Genomic DNA, 20,772 nt, shown 5'->3' with positions numbered 1-20,772 from the left:
GAGTATTCCGCCGAGGACAGGATGTTCCTCAAAATTGCAGCAGACTCTGTTGTTAAACAAGATAGTCACTATCAACTTCGGCTTCCATTCCGTCAAGAGGAGGTTCACCTACCTAATAATAGAATGATAGCTGAACAGAGAGCTAATACCCTCATGAAGAGATTCCATAGACATGTTATTTACTGATTATAAGGAATTCATGGGTAACCTCTTGGAGAAAGGGTATGCCGAAAAGGTGACACTAGATTAGCTGTCAGGAAAATTCGGAAGAGTATGGTACATACCCCATCACGGCGTGTACCACAAGAGGAAAAAGAAAATTAGGGTTGTATTTGATTGCGGATCTTCATTTCAAGGCACATCCTTAAATAAAGAGCTTCTACAGGGACCTGATCTCTCTAACAGTCTCCTCGGAGTTATCCTTCGATTCCGTCAAGAACCCGTGGCAGTTATGAGGGATATTGAAGGAATGTTTCATCAGGTTAAAGTCACACCTGAGGACGTTGACTTTCTGCGGTTCTTATGGTGGCCTAACGGTGACATTAGCCAACCATTGGCAGAATATCGGATGTTAGTTCACCTCTTTGGTGCCGTCTCTTCACCTAGTTGTGCAAACTATGCACTCAAGAAAACGGCAGAGGACAACGAGGGCAGTGTTGGTAAAGAACTTCTTAGTACCATTCGAAGGAACTTCTATGTTGACGACTGCCTAACTTCCTTACCCAATGAGGATGCAGTTATTGCCCTGATTCAAGACTTGACAGCGGTCTGCGCCACCGGTGGATTTAGATTGACAAAGTGGACAAGTAATAGTCGCTCTGTCCTAGCTTCAATTCCAGTAGAGGAGAAGGCCAAAGATTTGAAGGCGTTAGATCTTGATATTGATAAACTCCCTGTGGTAAGAGCTCTTGGAATTCAGTGGAGCACTGAAACAGACTCCTTTTTCTTTAAGGGTAACTTAAAGGAGCAACAGTCCACCAAGAGGACTATTCTTTCTACTGTGAATTCCATCTACGATCCAATTGGGTTTCTCGCCCCATTGATTCTTCCTGCAAAAACAACAAACATTCAAACATAACAAAATATTGGAAGGAATGGCTTGAGGGTTTGGACAAACTTAACCATCTAAGTATTTGCAGATGTATCAAACCAGCAAGTTACGGCAAAATAAAAACTGCCCAGCTACATTACTTTAGTGATGCGAGTGAATCAGGGTATGGTACTGCTAGTTACCAGAATTCCTTTCATTACCTGAATCAAACTGGCCTTGCTTTCCAAAGGAGCAAATGACCATATCTTGTGACGACTCCGAGATAGTGAAAAGGGTTATGGCTTTTACTATAGTTTTAACAGGAGGCTCTGATACTGTTAACAAATTCATCGAGCACTTCTCTTCTTGGAATAGCCTCAAAAGGGCTACTGCATGGATCCTGAAGTTTAAAAGGATGCTCCGGATGATGAGCCAAAAACAAAAAGATGCTCACTCAATTCTTCATCTACAAAGCACTGATCCTCATTATTCGGCCAGGTCCAATGACAGGAAAGCTGAGAGCAAAACTCAATTTAGAGATAAAGAGCTTTCAGTGGATGATCTTAAGCAAGCTGAGAAGGCGTTAGTAGGCTTTATCCAGCAACAGACATTTCAATCGGAAATGATGTCTCTGAGAAAAGGACATACTGTTAAGAAAACTAGCAGTATCTACAAACTCGATCCTTTTCTGATGGATGGTATCTTAAGAGTTGGAGGGAGGCTGCATAAGATGTCAATGCCTGAAGATTTGAAACATCAAGTAATTTTGCCAAAGAACAGTTATCTATACACATTACTTTTAGACCACATTCATCAATCAGCAGGTCATTGTGGAAAAAATCAGATACTCTCAAAGCTTCGCCAAAAATACTGGATAGTTCATGCCAATTCCCCTGCCCGGAAGCTAGTCAGGAACTGCCTGCCATGCAGACGTTGGAACGCACCAGTAATGGAGCAAAAAATGGCCAATCTAAGTCGTCTAGCTTGTGACTCCCCTCCATTTAAATGTGTAGGTACCGATTATTTTGGTCCAGTTGAGGTAAAAAGGGGCCGGAGCCTGGTAAAGAGATACAGTGTCTTATTTACATGCTTAGCGAGCAGAGCAATCCATCTAGAAATGGCCTATTAATTGGATACAGATTCCTGCATTTTGGCATTGAGAAGGTTCATATGTAGAAGAGGTCAAGTTCAAGAAATGATATCAGACAATGGAACTAATTACGTGGTAGCCAAACGAGAGCTTAGAGATTGTCTCGCTCAGCTGGATAACAGCAAGATCAAATGTGCAATGTTGAACGAGGGAATCAAATGGAGTTTTAATCCTCCCTCAGGGGCTCATCACGGAGGTGTATGGGAAAGGCTTGTCCACATTATTAAGAAGTCTCTGTATTCCGTCCTAAAATAACAAGCCTTAGATGAAGAGGGACTACAGACAGCACTCTGTGAGGTAGAGGCTATAATCAATGATCGCCCTATTACCACCATTTCTGATGATATCACCGATCCCGAGCCTCTTACACCTAATCATCTCCTACTCCAGAAAGGAAAACCGATTCTGCCACCTGGATCATTCATAATAAATGACTTGTATTCAAGACGGAGATGGAGACAAGTCCAGTATATCAGTGATCTTTTTGGAAGAGATGGACAAGAGAGTACCTGCCACTGATGCAAGAGAGGCAGAAATGGCATGAAGTGCGAAAAAATCTTAAGACGGGAGACATAGTTCTTATAGTGGACGATACATCACCTAGAAACTCTTGGCCTATAGGACAGATCACAAAGACCTTGCCTGACAAAAGAGGACATGTTCGTCGTGTCTTGGTTAAAACAAAGTCCAACATACTGGAAAGACCTATTAATAAGCTATGTCTTCTTCAAGAGTAACCCTAAGAGTAACGTTTGTTGCTTGGAGAGTAGACATGCTCTCTTGATGAAGGTAATGATCACCACTTTTGACAATTTTTTTGGGATATATTTTAAACCTTTTTCCTTGATTGATTTTTCTATTGGACTATTTTTGAATCTTTTTCTTTTTTTGATTTTTCCATTGGACTATTTCAGAAACTTTTGTGTGTGTGGACATATTTCAAAAAAATCTTTTCATCTTCAATTAAGGGGCCGGAATGTAGGAGCCATAAGGCTATTAATAATGTTACTTAATGTCACGGCTGTATGTAGCTAGGGTCTGTACTTCCCCCTGTGGTAAAGGGAAAGAATTGCACCCCTTCTGGGGACTTCCTGAAGGTAGCCATCTTAAACAGCAAGTGATGTGGCAAGGGAGAGGGGAAGGGAGGCAGTTTTTTGACCTACATTACACCACACTGTTTGTTTTTGAATTAAGAGTTTTGTTTACAAGTTTTCACTTTTTTGTTACAATAAATTTCAAATCTGGTTAAAACAGGTGTAGCGTCAAACATACTTTCCCTCACGGAAGTGGCTTAAGAAGGAAAGGAAGCCACTACAATATCCATAGACAACGTTTAATTTTTTTCACAACCATATTTATTTGAACCAGAATACACAGACCAAGTACTCAGGAGCGATCCGCTGCAGCAACACGTCTTCAAGCCTCAGAGAGACAGAGATCTCTTCAAAATTGGTGGTGTTTTAGTAGCAAGTGTTGTGAGATGCCAACAGAAGTGGAGAGCATATGTTGTCATGAATGGAACAACTACAAGACGACGACGAGGACATTGACAGAATCGCATCACACACCTGCCTGACTGAAGTTCCTGAGTTTTCTCCGCTGTTGAGACGCAGCGTTTTGCATGTTGTGTTTAGTTTGCCACGTATAAACTGGAGGTGACGTCCAATGTCAGAGGGACCCAATGGGACGCTGTCAATAGAGTGAGTAATGTGTTGTATTTTTATTATAATCGCAACTATTATAGGGTGCATTGTAAACAAAGTAATTAATTACAGTTACTGCATTATATTTTAGACCGTGCAGATTGGTGGTGTATCGTGTGGTAAACAGTAAACAATGAGTGATGTTCATGCGCGAGAGATCACTTCCGGCGCTTTGCGAGCTTGCGCAGACTAAGCCAGAGCGCGCGCCCACGTCACATCAGGAAGCACTCTCGCTCTCAGATCAGTTGGACGTGGTTGTGTACAAGAGGTAAAAATGATATAATTACTGTTCGTTTTCTTACACAAACCGCTCGTTTCGTGTCTTAGGTCATCAATGTGTACTTTGGATGGGGAATTGTTTAATTTGGACATGATTTGTGCATGCTCTTTGAGGTGGTGACCATAGACCTCCATTATATGAGTCACAGACAAGAACTGTTTGACCTAAAAATATCAAAATGGGAAATACTGCAGAAACAAAGAAACCTACATCTTGGATGTCCTTGAGGTAAGCTAAAACATACCAAAATTTAAATTGAGAGTGAACTATCCATTTAATGTTAAGGCAACTGTCATTTAGTGATGAATATGCAAAATGTAACCTTTGTGTCTGAGCTGTTGTAGCTCCATCTGAATCACATGATGATGGACTTTTTTTATCTGCCTGTTTCCTGTCTGATGTAAGATCCTCAGAACAATAGAGAAGGTGTTTTGCTTATCAAGCAGGTGCATCAACAGTTGTTAACGAACACCCCCCCCCATTACCTTATTTCAACGCATGGGGGATGGGAAGCATCTGTTGGAGCCTATGTCTTTATGAGAGCGAGAGAGAGAGAGATGAGGAAACAGCCTCCCATACGCCACTGAATTGTGAATTGTCCCTTTGGTGTGTAGGAGGAAAGACTTACTGCTCTTTGAAAGGAAACCGTGACATCTGTTTCCTTTTAGCTAGGTAGCATTATGAAGATTGACAAAAATGTTGTGTGTGCTCAAGTACGTGAAGTTTCAGTTTCGCTAGGTAGAGTTTCTGAAGGGGGGGGGGGTTCTTTTAGCACATTTTCAGTGTGAATCTAGGTCCCCTGCTTACAACTGTACCACAGCAAACAAACTGTTTCCTTTCACTTGGGGAAAAAAAAGTTTTTATTATAGTGTGCACTTGAGTTATCAGGGCAAAGCAGATTGTATATATTGAGGTCTGTCAGTCGAAGATTGCACTCAGTAAAGCATTGTACATGGTATTGTTGGTTTAAACAAAGGTCTCTGCTTAAAAGCTTAGAATAAGACAATAATTGCTAACCTGAGCTAAACCCGAGAAGATGAGTTCAACAGCACAATGTAGATGTTGCCAAGTTAATCCTACAGTTGCATGATAACCTATTGTAATCTTCTCTCTAACTCTTGTTGATGCATTATCTGCTCTGACAATAGTTGACCTGAAAGACAAAACTTGATATTGTCACAATATCTTTATGGTGTCTCATAGTAGGATACCAGCTAAAGCATCATGAAACCTTGATAAATTGTGTGAAAAATAAAACGTGAGATATAATGGCAAAATCAGCATGAGAAGCTTCCGTACTGGTTGTGGGGGACTTCAGTGAGGGCCATTATTACAAGGACTTTTGACATGAATGTGACATGACATACAGCCAAGTATGGTGACCCATACTCAGAATTCGTGCTCTGCATTTAACCCATCCAAAGTGCACATACACAGCAGTGAACAGTACACACACACACACACACACCACCGTGAGCACACAACCGGAGCAGTGGGCAGCCATTTATGCTGCGGTGCCTGAGGAGCAGCTGGGGGTTCGGTTGTGCTATTGCCGGCCCAAGACTCGAACCCGCAACCTTAGGGTTAGGAGTCAAACTTTGTAACCATTAGGTCATGACTTTCCCGACTTTCACAACTTTTAATTATTCAGAAACGGTGTAGTTTTAAATAAATGTAGGAATTTCTGTAATTTTTTTTTTTTTTTTTTTTTTTTTTTTGAGTATTTGTTGAATGTCAGATAAAAATGGTGGATTGATGTTTAAAAAAAATGGTGTTTGGTGATATATATATCTGGTTTTGGAAATATTTAAGTAAAAAAAAATCTTTTTTTAATACAGTTTTTCTTGTTTTTTTTTAACTAAAGAGTAGGGCTGGGCGATATATCGAATATTAGCGATAATATTGGAATAATTTTGACGACGATGTACAATTTGAATATATCGGGAATATCGAATATTTCAAATTCAAGCATACTTTCCCAAAAGAACGCGCCGAATTTCCAAAAAAGGAACATGTAACTGCTGACTGCTCTACGCCCCTCTACTACAAGAGCTGTAATGATAGCGGTTGCCAGATAACAAGAGTTTAAATCTCCGAATCAGAGCTCCACTGTTACAAGGATACATTTTCTGCCCGGTGTTTGCTTATTTTAAGCAATCTGGCAAACATGCGCACGTGCTTACTCCTTATTGCGGAAGAGCCGCTGACGATGATCTGAAAACACTAACAAGCTGGAATTGAGCGATTTAATGAAAGCGGCGTTCAGCCGGTCTGTGTTCTGTCGTGAGATCTCAACTGTATTGTTTGCGTTTGTGATCGCAAAATAAATGCACTTACTCGACCGCTGATGTTTGAATAGAGAAACATAGGCTATGGCCATTTGGAATTACTATTGTGGAATTTCACTGATATGTTTACCAGTTTCCATAATATAGACAGAGAAAATGCAAAAGTCTTTGGTATTCATTTATATATATTTATATATAAGAAATAGCTATGTGCTTCAGCAACTAGCTCCCCATCTAAGAGGGTTTTTAGTGTCAGTAGGAACATAGTTTCATGCCACAGAGCTTCTCTTAAAACCACAGACAGTTGACAGACTTGTGTTCTTAGCTTAAAAACTTGTTAAAAAAATTAAAATAAAATACTTATCCCAGTTGCATAGTTTAAATTGTGAATTGCATGCACTAAAAAGTTGACAGAATGCACTTTCTGTAACTAACTTAATTTGCACTGCTTCAGTTACATATAGGCCTACATGTATTCATTAATAAAAAGCAGTGATCTCTTGGTCTAGATTTTTTAACTGCTTAAATTAGCTGTTTAATCTAAATGTTTTTTTTTTTTTTTTTTTTTTTTAAATGGGCAAAAGAAAATCATGTTTTATTTTTTATTATTTAAATGCAAATGCAAACATATCGAGATATATATCGAATATCGTAAAAATTTACAATATCGAGATATCATTTTTTTTTTGTATATCGCCCAGCCCTACTGAAGAGAGACTTTGTAAATCGAAACATAGGCCTAACATTTGGTTGACATTTGAAGTTTACCATAAAATTATTTCAGTTTCAAATCTTCAATAATGAATGAGAGTATTACAGGAGGTTCCCATGCTGTTAATTTCGTCTTTATATAGTATGCACTTTTTCAGTTGTTTTTATGTAGAGATGCACCAGATGGATGTTTTTTCCTGTTAAATGTCTGTGGTTTCGCTTTATAAGATGCCGTCAGATTAAAAGTTCATCTTTCAATTTAATTGTTATTTAATTCTGTGGCAGTTTGCCTTGCATCTTGTGTGAATGGCATTTGAAGAACTAGCATTAAATGTTGTGGTATTTTGAGGCTTGGGCATTGCCATACTTCTGTAGCACCGGTACACTGTACAATCCTAATTAGTATTAGTGTTGCTTTACTCTAATATCTGTTATAGCGCTTGTGGCAGTGTACTTGAGTTGCGTTATTAATTGCAATCTCTTACACATTTTGTAACACAACACAGTAAATTGAGATTGAGTACTTGGGTATGAGAATGTTTCTAATGGATTGGATGTGCTTCCCCAATTATTTTCACATTTTATATGAATTGGCAATTTAATTAAATTGATTTCAAACTAAATCAGTTCCCAAGTTGGTTTTTAACAAATCTTGGCCATCCCTTTTCTCACAGATCAGACATTCTTTGGCTTAACACTGTGATTACAACTGCTACTTCGCTTAGCAAATGCAGGCCAATTATCTGAGTTATCTGGATCGTCACTGCTCTGGAAAACAGATAGATTTAGCAGGTGCAACTGCACAAAGAAGTCTCAGAGACCCGCGAGAAATGGGCTGGGAGCAGGCGGCCTGAAGGAAGTAGTTTCCACCCATTTCTGTTCAAGCTTAACCTTGGTAGACAAGAGACCACTGAAACCCGCCAATAGCTGTAACTTAACCCTCTGGTGTCGATTAACGCATATACGAGTTATGAGTCATTTTCTCCTGATAACCCCGAAAAGACCTTAAATTACACTTTCAGTTTTAGTCGTACAAATAAGAGCAATACATCAATCGAATCTGTAAAGGGTCTACATTTTTGGATACAGACATAACAACAAAACTTTATGCACTTATAAAATAAAGATAACAAACAAGGTGTGCTGTCTGCAGCCTTTGTCTGCGCTGATCTTCATTTACAAACATGTCATTAAAATGAACTGTAACTCCGTGAATACTCAACGAAGAGACATGAGAGAGATATCTATAGAAAGCTTGACATGTATACTTTTAAACTAAACAAATGCCGCCGAAAACAGATATTCTGTGATAAAGTAATCCATATAAAAACAATGCGATGTCCGTTTTTCACGTCTCCCTTCATTATATCTAATGTGACCACGCCCCCGCGCTGAACACGCTATTCAGATTCAAACTGAAGCACGCGGCTTGAATACGTCCATAACAGAAGAAAACGCAACGATACTGTTCTACAAGTTTTTTTTATTTTACTGTTTGCTTCGCGATGAGCGGAATAAGACATAATTCACCCAAAAAAGATGCGATGTGGTGGAAGATTTGAGAAATGGATTTCCTCAGGAAAAAAAAGAATGAAGCACTTTATTCAGCAGAGATCATAAACATGAATAAGTCTCTTTTTATTTATTTATATACTTGTACTAGTTTTCACATAACGTGTAAACATTTTACTAGTTAGACTTTTTCCAAACTATAATTCCTGACTAAATGTATAATCAAGTGAAACATTGTTTCAATAACAATATACAATACTATACATTCAAAAGCTTGATGTAAATAATATAAATGTAACAAATAAATGTTTTTCTCAAAAACACAATCATGTACATATATGCATTTCACATATTATAGCCCAGTTTGTGCTGATTACAGTGAGATTAGAATTTACCCATTTGGGTGATTCTCATGAAATCGTAGTTTCAAAGATTTCATATATGACATTTAAAAAAATGTTTGTATCAACAAATTTTCTTTTTAAGCATTAAAACCCAGGTCTGAAGTGACGGTGACCATAAATTTTAAAAAGTTTTACTGACAATTTAACAACTTTTTGAACATATTTTCCAAAACATGTCCTTAAAAATCTCATTACCGTAACACTCTGAAAAGTCCAGTGCCATGGGGAAAAATAATACATTTTCACATTTTTAAAAATGGTTTATTAACAGTCATGCACAGTTACTTGAAACTCTGAAATAAAATATATTTTGATAATAACATTTTTGTGTTTTTCAATGATTTCTTTCATTACCGCAATATCATGTGCATTTTGCAGCCATTTTGCATTTTTCATTAAAAACTTAAATATTTTCAAAATGATGTGGCAAACCTGAAAGAACATAATGTATAGATTCTGCGAATACATTTAAAAGCAGACTACTATTTTTCAATTTCTTAAATATTAAAAGAACACATGTTGCGGTAATGATACATAGGTTGCGAAAATGAGGTTCATGATTTCGGTAATGATAATAGGCATATTAAGTATGTGGTTTAGTCAAACAAATATTATTTAATGTAGAAAATAAATTAGATAATATTGGCATAAATTATTTTGCAGTGCTTCAAAACTAGATAACATAAGGTAAAAACACCAGGGGCCATTTTCACAAAATATTTTAAGACTAAATGTTAAATTTTAGGACTAAACTCCTCATCTTTAGGACTCCTAAATTTTTGTTCTTAGAGTACTTCACAAAGTGTTTTTATGTAAAAATCAGCTCTTAAATCTGTGAAAAGTTAGTGGTAGTCAAGAGGACACCCTAAATCACAAAGACCAAATCATAAACAATCCTAAAATGGCTGTTTCCACAGCAATCCAGTTGGGATTTCTTTTACCTTTGTACTAAATCTTACTGTCATATCAGCCATAATCTAGTCTGTTAATTAAAAGGCTTCTTATACATATAACAATTATTTATAAGATGCAGACATGTTGAGGATGACAATTAGCTGAACATATGCATGTTTAATTAGTGACACTTAGCAGCCTATATTTTAAAAACTTTATTTGAAAATTGCAACATTTTTATTTTGAAATCTTTATTTGATTATGGCAACATGATATCTTATTCTAAAATATTTATATTATAATATAACTGACAGAGACCCATCCCCTATCAGCCAATCACTGTGGGTCTAGTTAGTAGGGCTGCACGATGTGTCGTTTAAGCATCGATATCGCGATGTACGAATCCACGATAGTCACATCGCAGGATGTGCGATGTAGGCTGTCATAGTTGATCTGTTATTCATTAACTGTACGGGCCAGCTGCTCCCCGGCCCTTGACGAATGTGATTCGCGGATTAATTGCACAGCTTAACCATCATAGAGTGAAAGTTTTTTCATTGACAGGACTGAAAAACACATGCAAGTTTAACAGGGCAGAGAGAGAGAGAGAGCGCGAGAGAGAGACAGAGAGAGAGAGAGAGCGCGAGAGAGACAGAGAGGGAGAGAGAGCGCGCGCGAGAGAGAGACAGAGAGCGAAAGAGAGCGTGCGCGAGAGAGACAGAGAGAGAGAGAGCACGCGCGCGCGAGAGAGACAGAGAGAGAGCGTGCGCGAGAGAGACACAGAGAGAGAGAGAGAGAGCGCGCGCGAGAGAGACAGAGAGAGAGCGAGCCGTCTTCAAACAACACGAGCGCTGTCTTGCTCTCTCTCCCTCCCGCATATTAATCAATTGACGTGATGGTGTCGATGTTTAAATCATTTAAAATGAGAATGTAAGTGTGCTCACCCCATTTTTGTTTGCAAGAAAAAATATTGCAATATATATCGCAGAAAAATAAAATATCGCAATGTCATTTTTTCCCAATATCGTGCAGCCCTAGTAGTTAGTAATCATGCTGACATCATCCATACCTAAAAGGTCATCCTCACTCTTTTTCTTAGCTTAAGATTTCTCCCCATTCCTTAGTAAAATTCTGTCTCAGCTGCTTTATGAATAGGTTTTATGAGAAAACTCGTACCTAAAGACTTTTACGGCTGTTAAGGAGAACTCTTAGTGGCAAGAAAAAAGTTTTTGTGAATACAGAATATTATATTGTTGTGAGCAAAGAAGCAGTTTAAAGGGCACCCTGTGGATTTCCACAAAAATAAATACTTAATAGTGTAATGTTAGAAAACAAAGACATTAATATTAGTATTGTAATTTTAGTTTTATTATTTAAAATTATTCACAATACATTATTAAAAAATGTTTCTTATTTTATTTAATATTTTATGTAATAATCATATAATTATGTAATAATTATTATTTAATAGTCATTGACAGTGGGAATGTAGTCTTTGATAACTCGAGTGGATTTTTTTCTTTATGGCTACTGAAAGAGTTGGTTCTGGTAAAGAGTATACCCAAGTGTGAACATCTAAAGTTTTTTCAAAATTGCTCATTCCTAAAAGGATGGTTCACAATATATTTTTCTTTTTTCCATAAAGATGTTCTCCTTCAATTTAACCCTAACCATTCTATAATAATTGTTTTTGAATTAGAATTTAAAACTGCTGCATTTTTATATATTTAAATACACTGCAATTCAAAAGTTTAGCATCAATAAAAAATAAAAAAGCCTCTTCTGCTCATTAAGGCTGCATTTATTTGATCAGAACTACAGTAAAAACAGTAATATTATGATATTATGATAAGTGATTGTTATCTTTTTAATATACTTTAAACCAGAATTTTATTTCCGTGGTGACAAAGCTGAATTTTCAGCATCATTACTCCAGGTTTCAGTGTCAAATGACCCTTTAGAAATTATTCTAATATGACATACAGCCAAGTATGGTGACCCATACTCAGAATTTGTGTTCTGCATTTAACCCATCCAGACTGCACACACACAGCAGTGAACACACACACACACACACACACACACACACACACACACACACACACACACACACACACACACACACACACACACACACGTTCTGTTGCTCAGTATAAAAATCATTACACTTATAGAAAGTCCTCATAATGATAGATGCACCAACATTTGTGTAGGCTTCCCAACTATTTTTGATAACTACTCCTGCTGTAACCTCTAACCCATAATGTCTCTCTCCGTCCTGGGAGTTGGTGGGTTAGTATAAAGTTTTCTCTGAAATTGGTCACCTTAGCCTTTGCTTAAGCTTTTTTGTTTTATTAAATAATATTTAATTTAATAACTCTAATAATAAATATAAGTATGAGCAGTTTTTGATTTCCTTTAGATTGTATGATTTCAAATTTTTTATCCAAAACAGAATGGTCTGTCCAGAATGGACTCCAAGCTTTGTGAAACTATACTTTATCAAACTTCCAAAGGAAACAAAAACTGCAGATGGGCTGAATTAGAATGCTAATTTACTCTCTGACAGCAGGTGGCGTTTATGGAACAGCAGAAACACAGCTTTTCCTTGGTCACCACTGTAAACTAGGGCAGGGCGATTTTTCAGATTTTATCGATTAATTTTAACTCAATGTTTTGACACAATTTTATATTTTAGAATTCGAGGAATCGTGATTTTTAATAGAAATATTACCAAACATTAGAATTAGACACTTTGACAATATGCCAATGATAACAGTAAAGAGAAAAGAATGAATCAACCGCATTTTGGTGCATGTGATTAACAGCTCATGTGTGACGCACTCATATCGCTAGGCGACATTCACACAGAATGCTCTTTTGTGTTGACAAAAATGCGACGCGGGCAGTGGAATAAGAAAAATATGCAAGATGCGAGTGGACTTCTTTTAAATTGAGTGCCACATATTTAGAAGGCCATTTCATGCACAAGACACTGCAAGAGATACGATTGCAGCAGTCAATGTGCAGTGTCCATGTTTACATTGAAAAAAAAAACTATGGAAAAACAGGCTAAAGTGAACTGTAGGCTAACTATTACTGTATGTCTGATATTTCATGTTTGCATCGTGGTGACAGGCTATAAGCTGCTGTTGTTTTTGCAGAACATTTATAGTTAATAATAGTCTACTGGTATTATACCTTCAGTCATTTTGAAATTACTATATTTTAGAGATTCGTTTTTTTTTTAAAAGCATTTTCTTCATATTATTTCTGGACATATATGTATAAGCAAAGTTGTACAAGATGTAGTTTGTGCATCTTTTCTGCAAAGATATTTAAAAAGTGATTTTTGTAACATTTACATCATGTTGACAACTTTGTGTGTGGTGCCCACAAGTGGCAATGCATTTAATATGCATTATACAGAGGCAATGTGAATAGTTACATACAAGTAATGTTGACATTTTCACAAACATTAGTGAAATCCATTTTCTGTAATGTCAATTGACTTATGCTTTTAGCCATTTGTCCAAATACCACACATACAAGGTGTAGAGGGTTTGTTTTCAAGAAATTGTTTCTGGTGTTTTTTTTCATGAAAAATATAAGTGGCAACCTAAAGAAATTTATAGGGTGACATTAAGATTTATTGGACATTTTAAGAAAGTTCATAGAGACACTCATTCAGTCTGTTACCTTACCCAGGAGAGATGAAAAAACAATAGAGCGAGAGGCTCTCAGCAGAAAGATGTGAAAAGATAAGACATTTTCCATCTAAACTGCAATATCCACAAACAGGCTTTCTTTGACCTCAGACAGGTTGGTTTAATTGGGGCATGCATAGCAGGTGATGTGTTTTTTTTTTCATGTCCAGATGCTTGAAAAAATCTGCTTCATTCAACCTTTTCTGTAATGTTATTGCAGGTGCTGAGACACTTGGGTTGGATCCTTAAAAAGCGTTTGCCTGGCGAAAATAAAGCTGATAGTGTGGTGAGTATATATGCATGTTGTTGCTAAGATGGCTTTTTTTCCTCTAATGAGAAAAAAAAAATATATATAAAGCTGGGCTCTGTTTTTTATTTTATATATATATATATATATGTATATATATATTAGTGCTGCAACGACGCGTTGACGTCATCGATTACGTCGACTACAAAAATACGCGTCACACTGTTTACATCTCGCATAATGGCATACTGGGAATGGAGAAAGTTGCATTCCATCACAAAAACAGAGACCACTGTTATCAAAAGTATGGGAATACTTTAAACAGGGGCCAAATAAAATGGCCCTTTGTTCCCTTTGCAAAGCCGATATGGTGTACCACGGCAGCACAAATGCGATGCACGAGCACCTCAGAGGAAAGCATCTTGCAGTCGCTTGCAGTAGCTCTGCTACTAAATTTATTTCAAAATGGCAATCCATATACAGCTATGATCAGCTTGTTCCCTTATCTTAGCTGAGCTTTCAACGTTGTTACGAGAAAGGATGAAGCTGATTGGTTAGTTCCTGTCACATGACCCGCGGTGCGTTTGCGGCATTCTGAAAAGTTGAGATGTGGTGCGAACGCGCCTGTTTTTGCGTGCGCGTCGCGACCACGTCGCTTCCATTATGAGCGTGCATACCATGTGCATACATTGGAAATAACGAACTTGTGAATATGTGAACGGCCCCTTAAAAGACAGCGCGCCGCGAGACAACAGTCACAAACCACCGAGCTACCCCGAATCAGCTCCAGATCTCTGGAAACCATGCTAAACCATAGCAGAACCCTGACTACATTTTACGGTTTGTGATGCTAAAGAACATTTCATGATGTCTCAGACAACTGTAAATTTGTGTCTACTGTGGTTTAACTATAAGCGCTATCGTAAACTCATATTTACCATAGTTTATTTTTGTATACTGTAAAAACTTCAACCACATTGGTTGAAAATGAATAAAGGTTGAAATATTATATTAGAAGTTGTACTTATATTTTTTTTGTAAAGTTATCCAAAGGATTCATTAGCTAATCAAAAAAAAAAAACATTAGATCATTATTTATTGTAATAAAAATAATCGTTAGAGTAGTCAACTAATCAAAAAATAATCGTTAGATTAGTCGACAGAAAAAATAAAATCTTAAGTTGCAGCTCTAATATGTTTATATATATATATATATATATATATATATATATAAAGCTGGGCTCTGTTTTTTGAAATGACATGGAAAAGGTACAGAGTCTGTTTGTAGCATGAATATTCAAGGAAAACTGTTCCCTCTGGTATATACACCACTGTTTTAAGTAATTTTTTTATTTATTTATTTTTTGAATGTTGTATGAAATGTCCAGTGTCACTTTTTCATATGACAGGGAGGAGGGGAGTTCAGTGAGAATCCTGATATCATTAAGGTGATTGATAATCTATGCATTACAAGTAGTATATACTGGCAGATGGAGAGAGACCGACAATATAGACTTAAGGCTTAAGAACACTGTATACACCACTGTTCAAAAGGTTTGTGTCTGTAAGATATTTTTTGTGTGTGAAAAATACAAGGAAAAAATCAGTTAAAAACCAATAGAATTGTGAAATATTAATGCAGTTTGAAATAACAGTTTTTTATTTGAATGAATATATATACCAGATATATATAAAGACCAAAATTCTTTCACAACCACCTAACCTGTCCCTAACTTTACCCGTATTCCACCTCAATAGCAGCAAAAGCATTTTACAATAAAATATGAACACAATAAGTACATTTGTATTTATTTTTTTGATGTAAGTACATAGTAGTTAAGGACACCTAATATAAATTGGGAACAAAATAAATGAATATGTCTGAATAGGACTGCCTTCACAAGAATATACAAAAAATATTTACTTATTTTTATCAAGTTTTTTATGGGTATGTTTAAGGGTGGGTTAGGTTGTAAGGGATGGGTTCAACAGTGCGATTCAATTCAGAGTAATTCAAAATTACTGTAATTAACTTCCATAAAGGTCAAGGGGTCATTAGACACCCTGACAGCACAGCATTTTTTATAGTGTGTAATGTGATCATAAAGCTACTATCTTCAGACTTCCTACTCAGAATCATGATGGCATTACAATGTTTTAGGGTACAGTAATAATCATGCATTTGAAAATTTGAAAACAATCATTGTGTGTCTCAGAGCAATACGGAGTGATACAGACTTAGCCATTCAAATTAAAAGGCCTACTGCTAGTCATTTATTTTGTAAAAATGTAGTGTTTTGAAGTCAGTGTTCTCTACAAAAACATTTATTAGCTTCAAATTGGCTTCAGTCATGATTCATTAACTGATACACCACCAAACCCAGAAAGCAGAGTTTCCCACTGATAATTACAGCATTGTAGTAGTGTTAATGTGAAAGCAACCATTATCGTATGCACCAGACTGTCATCAGATTACAAACTTAGATGGTGCTTAGGATGTAATTTATAAATTTAACAATCTGCTATTTATAATTGGCCAGAGGTGACAGCTTTATCCCAAGTTGCCTTTATTGGTAACTGTTATGTTTAATGCATTCACTAATGCTAATGCACTCCGATAAGAACAATGAATGAGTCTGTGTGTACTGGCGCTCTGGCTCTAGCTATAGTAAGTGATTTTGGCAGGTGGTGATATGATGTAACCCTTCTGAACAGCTCCAGCGAGATCATGTTCCAGCAGACCTTTAGGCAGTGCTTGTTCCACATGTTCCAGAAACACCCCATCCTAAGGGTTTACATGTGTAAAAAACACAGCAGCAGAATTGGGTCGAAGGGTAGTTACCTCTATAATTCCTTTATGGCTGTAGATAAGATGCCTTCCCTGTTAACCGGGTCTCCACAGACCTTGAATATGTTACTTATTAGTAATTTCTGCTGTCTGAGTTGCGTTATAGTGAGTTCCTGGAAACGCTGTCAGTGCACTCAGTTCACATGGAGATGAATAACTCTCGTAAATGACCGGGAGTGGTTAAACCAATTTGCTATTAATTATTGAGCTCCAGCATTGAATATGGTCTTTTCTTTGCCTGGTCACATGCTGGATACTCTAGGTTTGCCAAATAAAGAAACACATTTGAGATTACATTACTGCTATTCTGACAATATGTCAGATCATAAGTTACCCCAGTGTCAAAAGAGGGAAAATTTATTTCTATAACTTATTACCTATACACTAGGGATGCACCGATCATGATTTTTCATGGCCGATTTCCGATACCGAATTTTTTTTACAAGCAAACTGGCCGATTCCAATACCGATTTCTTTCTTTTTTTTTTTTTTAAGCAACAAACAAGAAAGAAGGAAAGTATGCATAAACAAGATGTTTATTTGGTATTTAATAGGCCAAACTGACTTTTGGCTATTGAGAACCATAACTGTAACCATCTGAAATTAATGGCAGTAACTGCACAGTAAGTAGCCTACATTCAATACAAACATAGATGGTACAGACATCAGCATTTAGCTTCTGTTTTTGAATAGGGTTGAAACTACCTAGAACTGGCCTTAAATGAAAACATTAACTGTAACCATGTGAAATCAAAGGCAACAACTGCATACATTCAATGAGATGTTTCTTAATCAGCATGCAGTATTTGTTTCAGTTTTTACGGTTTGGTTTTAAATTTAAAAAAGTTCTTTACCAGTGAAACTAAATAAGTATGCTATATAAAAAAATTATTCCAAATGTTAAAATCAAATAATGTTGGTGCGAATAAAACAAAGATGCAAAGTGTTTCATTCATCCAATTAAAAAAAGTAATGATAAATTCATATCTATATTTTTTTTTTACTTGAGCCAATGAATCTGCCCCTTTTTTCATTATGCTACAGCAGGTGATTTTTAAATGTATGCAAGTTCTTTACAAAAAAAACCAAAAAGCATTTCAGTTTTGTCACAGTTTAGTCCGTTTCGTTTCTCATCCAACATGCGAGAAGTTGAGCTGAACATCCCTTCACTGTCTTTGCTTGTGCAGGGACAGGTACAGTACGCTAGCGCAGCTTCAGTGAGCGCAGGAATGGCTCTTATTTTGTGCAGTAGGCTGTTCGCTTCCTGCTATCTGTGACTCAGACTTGTAGATCCAGTTCCGATTTATGGCCGGTCAACTAGTGCATCCCTACTATACACATTATTATTTTTTTGCCATGAATACAGTAAATTGATCAAAAGTGAACTTTTTTTAATGTGTCTGACACTCTCTCGGAGTTAAAATAAACCAATATCCCGGAATATGAACTGCTGTGAAGAGAGAACTGAAGATGAACACCAAGCCGAGCCAGATAACGAACGAAAGATTGACTCGTTCTCAAGTCAAGAACCGTTTGCATCGGTTTTCGGATCACCAGTAGTTATGGGAAGTTCGTTTCTTTTCCGCAAACCAGTTCTTTCGGACAGTTCCATTCAATAAACCGGTTGAAGAAAACGGTTCACTGGTTCTTTTGCGCTCAACGTAATGACGTCATTGGCAATGATTGCCCTACATTCAAGCCTTCGGTTTACCCGTGCTCACAGAATCAGTTCAGAATCAATCACCAAAAGAATCAGTTCGGTTCAGACGCGCTGTGTGTCAGTCTGCTTCACACTGAATCATGCATGCGCAGTATCATCAGCTCCTCGTTTCTCGAATCGGACGTGTCCGACAGAAACGATTCTTGAATCGAGAACGAGTCAATCTTTTGTTCGTTATCTGGCTTGGCTTGGTGTTCATCTTCAGTTCTCTTTTCACAGCAGTTCAGTCAGTGTACTGTTTGAGTAAATTAATTACTCCGGGATATTGGTTTATTTTAACTCAGAGGGAGTGTCAGCCACATTAAAAAAGTTCACAGCTTAAGTCATTCGTGGATTAATGCTTATTGGAGACGCGAACAGTTTTCAAACGATTCAGTTCGATTCGGTGAACTTTTTCTAGAAGAACCGGTTAAATCAAATGATTTGTTCACGAACCGGATATCACTACACTTGGAACGCGCTCAGAACAGACCCGGAAGAGAAGACAATGCTGAATAAAGTCGTAGCTTTTGTTATTTTTGGACCAAAATTTATTTTCAATGCTTCAACAAATTCTAACTGACATGGACAGTATACCGTACACTAGGGCTAGGACAACGCGTCGAGGTCATCGATGACGTCGACGCAAAAAATACGTCGACGCAAAATATGCGCATCGATTCGTCGACCTGTTTTTATTTCTCTAAAAAACGTTTGCAAAACGTTTACCTTATGTGCGCTGAATATACGCGATGGCCGGATCAACATTCTGTCCAACGTTATATAACCAATCCAGGGGTTTTTCTGCATTGATCTTTTTTTTTGGCGGCTGTCAAAGCCTTATTTGATCGGTGAGTGATGTAGAATGGAATGACTGTGATGCACCTGACAGGGCGCTTACGAGAGAGAGCCCCGGCTGTGCGCGCGCTCACTCACAAGTCTTCAAACAACACGAGCGCTTCTTGCTCTCTCTCTCCATCGTGCATATTAATCAAAATGATTAAACACGATAGAAAAAGGGCGAAAAACCCAAGTTTCACACGCGCTCGCGCACTCACAGTCTTCAAACTACACGAGCGCTGTCTTGCGCTCTCTCGCTCTCTCTCTCTCTCTCTCTCTCTCTCTCTCTCTCATTAGACACGATAGAAAAAGGGCGGAACGCCAAAGTTTCACTTGGAGCATTCAGAGATTTTTTTTTTCTCCATGACAGGCTGCTGGCTCCCACTGTTAATTTTTATTTTTTATTTTTTGGAAAAGCACTCTCTGTATTAGCTTAAAGCCCTAAAGTTTACATTGGTTACTGTATTCTTTCAATTGCTCTAAACAAGTATTTTGGGTGAACTTCTTTATTGAATGCTAGACATCAAGTTGTTGTTATTTTCATCTGAAAGAAGAACTTTTTTTCAGTAAGCTAGGCCCTATGTGTTCAGTAAGCTTGTTTCAGTAAGCTGTGTTTTCAAGGCTTCAAGGTTTTATTGAATGCTAGTCTTGCTAATGCTAGTCAGTCTTTTATTTTGTCATTTTAAGAGCAATAAACATATATTGCCATGTTAAGGAATTCATGGTTTTTTTCATTCAGATATGTAAATCAACATGTATAAATTGTTAGTAGTCAATTAATGGGGAGATAATCGAAATCGAATCGGTCTGGGAAAAATAATCGTTAGATTAATCGATGCATCGAAAAAATAATCACCAGATTAATCGTTTAAAAAATAATCGTTTATCCCAGCCCTACCGTACACACATTTTCAATGGAGGGACCGAAATTTCTCGGACTTAATCTAAAATATCTTAAACTGTGTTCCAAAAATGAACAGGGGATTTACGGGTTTGGAACGACATGAGGGTGAGTCATTAATGACATAATTTTCATTTTGGGGTGAACTATCCCTTTAAACTAATTGGAACAAGCTGATTTGTTTATGCTGCATACACAGCCAATGAGCTTGCTGCTTTACATTCAAATGGTTAGCTTTCACTAGAGCATTTCGCAGTGTGGTCTCAGAGTTCCTTTGAAACCTTCTACCTCCCCAGCTCCACCTGTATAGATCTGCTTGTTTAGTCTTAAATACTCGCAACACCTTCCTCAGCCTAAATAGTATTAAATACTCACAGCACTGTATAGGCATATGTATTAGCAGTAGCAAGTTCATGTACTTGATTTGCAGCAGCAATCTAAAATAACAGCAATAACCAACAGCAGCAATTTAAGAGCAGCAGCATAGCAGATCTATTCCACCAAGACCAAATACTGTACATTAACATAGTCTTATCCATTACCGTGCTAAAATCTCCT

The 20,772-nt window shown here is 37.2% G+C and overlaps 1 protein-coding gene across 2 annotated transcripts in view; it reads left to right on the top strand.

Annotated features, from left to right (window-relative positions):
* Nucleotides 1-20,772, top strand: part of tbl1xr1a (TBL1X/Y related 1a) — a 70,213-nt gene that overhangs the window by 30,534 nt on the left and 18,907 nt on the right. For both annotated transcript variants that reach the window (XM_059538289.1, XM_059538290.1), the window contains exon 2: nucleotides 13,900-13,965. The gene's annotated coding sequence lies outside the window, so the exon portion shown is untranslated. The remainder of the gene's footprint in view (nucleotides 1-13,899; nucleotides 13,966-20,772) is intronic.

This window comes from Carassius carassius, chromosome 44, assembly GCF_963082965.1.
Source record: "Carassius carassius chromosome 44, fCarCar2.1, whole genome shotgun sequence".
Classification (NCBI taxonomy): Eukaryota; Metazoa; Chordata; class Actinopteri; order Cypriniformes; family Cyprinidae; genus Carassius; species Carassius carassius.
The sequence above is the reverse complement of the archived record's forward strand: the minus strand, read 5'-3'. Positions and strand labels throughout refer to the sequence as shown.